Below are 9,258 nucleotides of genomic sequence, written 5' to 3'. Positions count from 1 at the left end.
CTAAGTGAAAAAAGAAAAACAAAACGTACAATTAAAGCAGGAGATTCTATAAAGCATACCAACAGTGAGAGAGACTTTCCAGAAGTCTCACATGATGCTGCCCCTTACAACAAGGTGAGCGACATGAATCGCATGGAAAGCTAGGAAACGTAGTTTCAAAGAAGAGGCCAATATGTCAGGTGGAAAAGAAAGGTTCTGTTAATTTGAGAGAGAAGTTGAGGATAGACATAGTTGGTGGCAATGAGGAATCTCTACCTTACACATTCAGATACTTTTAATTTTTAGGAGGTACACAAAAATAATAATGTCTGATAAACTGACCAAAAAGCTGGTGATTAAAAGGAGAAGGATCAAAGACAATGTGTGTGTCCCTTCCTGGATAGCCAAAAATAGAATGTCAATTCTCCATATTTAATAACGTGCACTGTTGGAAAGTATGGAGACGACATTTTGCACAAAATAAGAGGAGCAGTGTCTGCCCAGACCTACGATCTAATAGACTTTGACCGTGGAGATAAGAAATGTGTGTAAAACAGAAGGATTACGTCTCTGATGAAAACCTGAAAGGTCTGTCCCAAGTGTCTCAGCTTTCAGTACTGACCTGTGTGGCCTGGGCATACAGTAAAATATTGAAGCTAGGTTTTGAACCTATTCAATCTTCAATCTACCTTCTGGTGTAATGAAAATGTGTTACTCACTAAATAAATTAGTGCTTGCGTTAGTTGTCCAAAATGTATCTCTGTCAAATGTCAAGTGCTTCTTCCTTTGAGCTACCTCGTGTTCTAGGCTGTGGTGTTTAAGGTTTGTCTCAGGCTCATTCGCTTACGAGGAAAAGGCATGGAATGCGTGTGCCCACCCTGATATTCTACCTATTTCTAGTTGATCCTGGCATTCCCTTTCCAAAAGAAAAATAGTGGAAGTCCTTATAATTTTTTTTTTAAATGCCCTCACACCTCCACACTAGTCCCTCTTGGCTTTTTCATCAATGTTCTTTCCTGTCCCTGATGACATTTTTTTCTTACTGACAATGCCCTGACTACCCCAGAAACTAGGGGTAATAGCGTAACCGATTGAATAATAAACATTGAAGACCTAACACTCACTAATTTTTCTTGTCTCGGCTCAGCAGTAACTATGTGACATTTTATCTCCCCGGGCGTCAGTTAACTCAATTGTAAAATGATGAATAGGGGCTAGACAGTTCCTGAGATACCTTGCAGCCCAGGGAAAACTCAATGATCCTGTGACTTGACTGGTAGAGGACCTGATAAGAGTGTTTTTTGGGGGAATCCCATTCTTTTAACCAGACAGTAGTGAATAGATAGACCTATTCCTAAAAATGATACGAAGGGTTCCTCTGCCCTCTGCTAACTGCTGATGGCAACCCAATTGTCTGGACACCTTGTAGCCTTAAGGAACTTACATTCTCTCTACACTACTCAATAAGGAAAAGAAATTACTCCACAATTTGACTTACCAATCGTCCACTCTCAATTAGCTAAACTAGAGAGGTCTAACGGCACGGATAGATACAGATGAATTTAATTAAAAGTCACTCATATTTAGTTTCAGCACGGTTGCACACTTTGTAGAGCACTGATTTATTTCTGCATAATTGTATATTCTTCTATGGAAAAAAGGACATGTCTGTACGTCTGACAATTCACATTTCATCCAGGAAAGAGCTCAAGTTGGAGGAAACCAGCCTAGACATGGTAGTTGGTACTCCACATGCAGATAATGGAGAATGTGCTTTTTGTCGACCATTTTTTTTTATCCTAAGAACTTGAAACAGTGTACAAAAGTACGTCTGACACCTTGTAATTGAGAATTTATTGTGTTCTGCTCAAGCCGAACCTCAGGCCAAGAAACTCACACATTCAATCAGGTGCATTTGCCTTTGGAAAGTTTGCAACTAGTCAAGATAGTATGTGTAAAAACTTTCCCAAATAAGGATAATAACAGCTCCCTTGCTGTATCATAAATCACCAAGTTCCTATGTGAGAAACTGACAGCAGCTGTCAGAACACAGTTTTCTTTGAAATGCTTCATAATACCATCTAAAGAGCCAGATTGTTCTTTAAACAGCTTGTTAGCCTAATGAAATCACTCTGCTTCCTAATTTTTGCCCAGACACCACCAAGGTTGGGCAAAGGAAGCTCCATCTCCCCAAATGACTCTAAAACACCAAGTTTGGATGACAGATTAATGATTGGATCTGCCTCCCCATTAATTTATTTGCAGGAGACACCTGTGCCAATAACCTCGTTAGGGGTTGAGCTTGTCCCTAGAAAGGGCATGCATTTGCTCTCACTGGATATGCTTCCCATAATTCTTAATTACTTTGTATTGCCTGGTGGGAAAAGGCACATGACATGGAAAATTTTACAGGGCCTAATCATTAACCAACTCTGTTCTTGAGTGGAATTCGAATATCAGAGAAATGGTCTGTCTCAATCCCCCATAACTACTTTCAAATCATTGGCCAAGGAATTTCCATGCACATTTTTCTGCTTGAGAGCCATTCCCCTGAGAGATAGCAGCAGACACTTTCAGAGCACTTACTTTGTGTCAGGCCCTGCTCTAAGCCCTTTATGGAGAATTCATTTAATCCCTGAACTCCCTTTATGGAGAATTCAGCAACTCCATGAGGAAAATCGTTGTATTCTAATTCCATAGTTAAGAAAACTGAGTCACAGAGAAGTATCACTTGCCCAATTGGTTGAGCCAGGATTCAAAGCCAAGGTTGTGGCTCTTACAACCATGCTCTTCTTTCTTTAAAAAAGAGACTTCATGAAAGAGAAAAACAACTTTTGAACTTAGTCTTCTTTGCTTTTGAACATTTTTATCCAGTCTGCATTGGAGATAAAGGGAGTCTGAGATATCCCTTCAGCATCTCAAAAGCAAATTGATCAGCAGTAAATATTACATTTTCATTCTAGCAGCTGAAAGTCTATGTTGTGTGTTCAGCTTTCACCCCAGTCCTGTGATTTCAACCTTCTGCACACTGGAATGGAGAGCTTTACAAAATCCTGATGTCCAGTTTTTCTTTCTTTCTTTCTTCCTTTCTCTTTTTCTTTCTCTTTCTTTTCTTTCTTTTCTTTTTTCTTTCTTTCTTTCTTTCTTTCTCTTTTTTCTTTCTTTCTTTCTTTCTCTTTTTCTTTCTTTTTTCTCTCTTCTCTCTTTCTTCTTCCTTCCTTTCTCTTCTTTCCTTTCTTCCCTTTTCTTTCCTTCCTTCCTTCCTTCCTTCCTTCCTTCCTTCCTTCCTTCCTTCCTCTCTCTCTCCATCTTTATAATCTATCACTAGCTCTATCATCTATTTGTATGTATAATATCCTTCTTTCCTATCTGTCTGTCTATCTATCATCTGTCATTTATCATGACATAATGTCAGACGACAGCAATGCTTTGAAGAAAACTAAAACAGGAACAGAATAGGGGTTGTTGAGAGAATGTGTTATTTTAAGAGGGTGTCACTTCTGAGAGAGGCTATTTGAGCAGCAGAATCTTGACTGAAGTGAGGGAGCCAGCCTGCAGATATCAGGAAGACTGTGTCAGGCAGATGGGACTGCCGGTGCAAAGGCCCTGAGATGGGATGGCACGTGCTTCCTTGGAAGAGCAGCCAGGAGCTTGGGGAGGCTGGAGTGCAGCTGAGAGAGGTGAAGACTGGTAGGAGATGGGCGTGAAGGGTGACCAGTCCCCAGCTCATGTGAGGCCTGGCAGATCACAGAGAGGAGTCTCAATTTTATTTAATGTATAGAAAAGCCCTTGGACTATATAGAGCGGGAGTGTGGGCTTATCTTCCTTATATTTTAAAAATATCTCTCTGGCCATGTGTAGCAAATGAACGAAGGAGCAAGTGTAGAAGACTAGGGACAAGTGGGGAGGTGTATGCAGTTGGTCCATGACAGAGGCTGTTGAATTGGGCCATGAGGTGAGCGGTGGAGGAAGGAAGAGGAATATGACACTTGATGGATTGGACATGGGGTAAGAAGACAAATGAAGGGTCAAGGATGACTCCTAGGCTGTATGCCTGAAAAACTGTATAACACTATTTATAGAGGTTAGGAAAAAAAAACAACAAAAACCAAAAAAGACTGGAGAGGTAGGATGATCCTGGAGTGGGACCAAGAATCAAGAGTTCAGCTTAAGACATAGTGAGTTTGATTTTCCTTTTACACATCCAAGTGAAACTGTCAAGTGGAGAGTTTAAGAATCAAATGTGGAACTCATGAAGGAAGTCAAGCACGGAGATATAAATCTGGAATCCGTCAGCATACAAATAGGTGGCTTCTGAATGTTTTATAAGCCTCCCAAACCATATTTCTAAAAATATATTAACTGCTATAATATTAACTGTTTTGCTAATGTATTTCGAGGTGCCTCAATCAAATTTAAATGTGACCAAAAACATTATGAATCATTTGCAGGCACCTACAGTCTCCTTGCCACATTCCGACTTTGAAGTAAATATAGTTTTCCCCATTTAAGTTCCAACCCATTTTTTTCCATTTCAGCTACAAATTCTTTTCCTTATCTCCTCTTACTTTACTAGACTATTCCCATTCCTTACAAGCCAAATACTTTCAGAAGAGGATTTCCTTTTACAAAGACACTAAAATCCTTCAGTGTGAGTTGAGCTATGAATGCCCAGGGATCGGGGTGGTTCAGTGAACTAATAACTGCCTTCTCACCTCTGGGATCCACGTTCTAATATAGCCTTTGATTAAAGTGGCTCTAAATCAACCTGATTATCCTTGCCCTTATTATCAAGTGTGCGCCACTCTAATTTGTGTCGAGTGCTTTAAGAAGTTTTTTATCATTCATGTAACTGCCTGCCCATGAACCTCTCATTAGATTTGCTCTTACCTCTTCAAGATTTGAGTGCGAATGGCCTGATGAGAAGAAGAGATTTGGCAATCATGTGTTTAATGTAAGACCTGCAGGTGGAAATTTACCTGCTGCTGAAAATATTTAAGGATCATCCGTGCTCTCTTTCTCCTCTCCCTCCTTCTCCTGCTTCTCTCTCCTCTTCCTCTTCCTTCTTTCTTTCCTCCTTCTTTTCTCTCTCTTTCTTTACACTAAGTATATTAATTTACTCTCTTGTTAACAGAAACTGGTAACTACCCACAATTCCAATTCATTTCTGTACTACAGTAGTGCCTCCTTATCCATGTACTACAGTCCACCGAGGTGTGGAAATAGTTAAAGAAAATTCCAGAAGTGAAAAATTTGTGTGTTGCTCTGAGAAGTGTGATGAAATCTTGAGAGTCCCCCTCTTTCCCACTGGGGACGTGATCATCTCTTTGTCCAGTGTCTCTGCATGGTACACGCTCCTGTCCGTGAGTCACTCAGCACTGGTCTGTTCTCAGATGGACTGTCACAGTACCACAGGACTTGTGTTCAGGTCACCCTTAGTTTACTTACTAACGGCCCCAAAGCACACTGGTTGTGATGCTGGGAATTCCGTATTTTAAAGAGAAGCCATAAACTGCTTCTTTTACGTGAAAAGGTGAAAGTTCTACGACTTAACAAAGGAAAGAAACAAAATCACAAGGTACAGTTGCTAAGATCTACAGTAAAAACAAACCTATCCGTGAAATTATGGAGAAGGGAAAAGAAATGTGTGCTAGTTTTTCTTGTAGCAACTTAAATTGCAAAAGTTGTGGCCCCAGTATGTAATAAGTGCTTAGTTACTGGAAGAGGCATGAATCTGCGGGCGGAGGACACAGACAGAAAACTTGTTTGATTGATTTTCAATGGTTTGTGTCAGAAGGTCCTAACCTAGATGAAGGCTTCAGGGAGGGATTCCCTAAAATGAGTGACGCTAAGCCATTTACTGTAAGGGATGGTTACCCAGATTCAGGAATTAGGTTTTGATTAAAAAGTATGAAAATTACTGGCACAATCCACGATTTCAGGCATCCACTAGGATTTGGAATGTATTGCCTATGGCTGAGGGTGACTACAGTATTTTCATATTTGACCCAAACATTAATATGAAGCAAATATGTTGACGATAGGTGAAAGACAAAAAATAATCCTAACTGAAATTAAAATGTATGGGTGTAAAGGTAAAGTCTTACACTGAGATTCAAAGATCAACGGTATGACCTTCGGGTAGTAGATGGATGGTATTTGGACTTGATAACTGGGAAAAAAACTTGGTGGGGGCGATCCGTTGGTCCAAGCTCTACGTGGATTAGCAGCATTGAGAAAGAGCTAGAGCTGGAAACAGCAGGAAGACACATGATAGTGCTTCTTAACTCTGGTTGCCCTTCTGAATCATCTGCAGAGTTTCCAAGAGTAGATTCCTGGGCCTCATCCCCTTTGATTCTGATTCACTGGCTCTCGGGTGGTGGGCTGGGTAATTTGTAGTTTTGAAAACATGTTATGGCAAACGGTGCTCAGCTTGGTTTGAGAACAACTCAGAGGAGGCAAATTTTCCCTGGAGACTGAATTTTCTAACAATTTCTACCATTCCAAAGGAGAAACTGAACCAGTCTATTCAGTGGGGGAAGTAGCCCCTTATCACTGAGAGTGTCCAAGCAGTGCTGAATATTGAAGGGAAAACTTATCCTTTAAGAGCAGCTTGGGCAGTTACTGCAGAAGCCATCGGGCACTTTAAGGACCTGTAGGCTCTAGGAGGGAAGGAGAGGTACCTGGGTGCATTGTGCCCTGGTGTTTGGGACATTGTGGGTGCTCAAATATCTGCTAACTATTGGATGAATAAATGCAAATAGCCTTCGACCAGCAGGTAACAGAGGCACAGTGGCTGAAATGTGATTTCTAAGACTCGTTTCTAAACCCAGGCCACCTCACACCCGAACTTCACTCCCTCTCTGCAGCACGGTCTTCTCTTTACTTCTGTGTTGGGACAACAGAAAGCTGCACATACAGATGCAATGTCACAGAACGGCAAACCAGCTAAAACATAATAGATGGTAGCATAGAACATAAAAGTGGCTTTTCAAGACAGCTAATAAAACAGTACGACCGACAATTGATGCCCTATGTCCATCACATCCTTGTACCACAGCCCCCACCCCCCAAGAAGCTGCTCTAAACCAGCCTCCAGCTGTAGTTTCTCCATTTGTCTGTTCTTTTGAATCACCAGGATTCCCAATATTGGTTCCCTTCAGAAAATGATCCTATAGGCTTTAAAATGCTTTCTTAACTTTCGATTCTTTGATTCTAACCAGAAGAGATCTTTAGTTACATTTTTGTCAGCTCAGAACCAAAATTTCCTCCCTATCCATTATATCGGCCATGTTTATTTTCCCTTCTCTGATGTGGTACACATCCTTCCTCCTTCCAAAAATACAAATTCTCCTTCCAAAATACAAACTTAAGATTTAACTCAATCTACACTTTCTTCAGTGAATTTTTCAGATAACTCCAGAATTTGCTAATCACTCCTATCTCAAAATTTCTATAATATTTATATTCTAATCCCACCATCTGTGGCTTCTCCAACTCCTCTCTTGAAATGTTGCCTAAGTGTTAGCCTCTGAGGATATACGATATTACATTAGTTGGTATTTTTCAGTGTTTTGACCTGAATGGCACACTGTATATTTCCTCAGAAAATGCATGCTTGTTGATTTCATGTAAGATTAAGTGTACAAATCTGTTATGCTGAAAATGCATCTAGCATTGAAATTTCTTTGATAATTTCTACATGAAGAGAATCAAAATCCAACATTCTGAATTATATATATCCTCAGAGAACTCTCTGTCTTCCAGAAAGTTCCATGTCTCATTCTGACTCATCTCCATTCTTACCACAGGCCCCACTCTCACCCAAGGCTGTAGAACATGATGAAGTCCAACTTGTCAGAATTTATTACTTGCTAGCAAAAATATTCACACCTTTGACAGAGCTGTCAGATTTTGTCCCCAAACCAAATGAGCACACAAACTGATTTTTCTCCCTCCAGAATGGAGGGCAGTGCTTGTAAATCAACTTTCAGAAATAGTTGAAGTGGTCTGTACCAGCAAAAGCCAAAGAGAGTGGTAACTCTTCATCTGTAATTCATGAGACTCTTAACAAAGGGTTGTCTCATCTTAAAAAATAATTATGCATCTTTCACTAGAGAGGGGCAATGGAGATGCTAGAGGTTAGACTATGTATATAAATGTATAATACCTTAATAAATGACAGACAATCAACCAAGTCTGTATTTTTACAATGAATGAAAAGTTAGATTAGTTAATTTGCTCAAGAAACACCCTCACAGACTTGCAGAGACCCAACTGTGAAAGGACAAATAGAAAATATTAGTAATTTTATTATATTAGTCATTAATAAATTATAATACTAATATATGCTCTAAATAAGACAAGATGATTTGAAAATAATAAATAGTAAAAGACACATGAAGGTAAGTGGTAAAGACATAAAGGGAAGTTGACTCCAAAGTATTATAGATATAGGCTCAGATCAGATCTTCCAATTTTTAAAATGCCAAATAAAACATTACTTGTAATGGTTTTTGTTACTAACAGTTACGGGTAAATAAAACCAGGAAAATCTAATTTGATTTACAGAATATTTTACAAGGGCAATTCTGGGACTAGACCGTATCCTCAATATATCCACCCTTCCCAGCTCCCTTCAAGCCAAACATCACTCTTTTATTGACCCCAAAGTACTCATACCATCCCCCCTTTAGAGTAACAATTGAAATGCATCACTATATTAAAGTGTACAGTATGATGGTTTGACTTACATATATTGTAAAATAATTTCCAGACTATGTTTAGTTAACACCCATCATCTCATAAAAGATACAAGAAAAAAAAAGCTCCTTGTGGTGAGAATTCTTAGGATTTACCCTCTTAACTACTTTCCCAAATATCATATAACAGTGTTGCTCTAGTCATCTCACTGTGCATCATGTCCTTAGTACTTATTTATCTTATAACTGGAAGTTAGTGCCTTTTAACCGCCTTCCTCCAACCTGCCCCTACCACCCTCGGATCTGGTAACCACACATCTGATCTCTTTTTCCTATGAGTTTGGTATTTTTTGTCTGTTTGTTTGTTTTTTAGATTCCACATATAACTGAGATCGTACTTAGTCTAGCTAAAAGTTTGTCAATTTTGTTTATCCTTAAAAAAAAAAAAAGCTGTTAGTTTCATTGATTTTTAAAAATTATTATTATTGTTTTTTTCTGGTCTGTACTCCATTTATTTCTGCTCTGATCTTTATTTCCTTTGTTCTGCTAATTTTGGGCTTAGTTTGTTCTTTTTCGA

This window comes from Rhinolophus ferrumequinum, chromosome 27 (assembly GCF_004115265.2).
Source record: "Rhinolophus ferrumequinum isolate MPI-CBG mRhiFer1 chromosome 27, mRhiFer1_v1.p, whole genome shotgun sequence".
In the NCBI taxonomy this organism is placed as follows: Eukaryota; Metazoa; Chordata; class Mammalia; order Chiroptera; family Rhinolophidae; genus Rhinolophus; species Rhinolophus ferrumequinum.
This window is presented reverse-complemented; position numbering follows the sequence as displayed.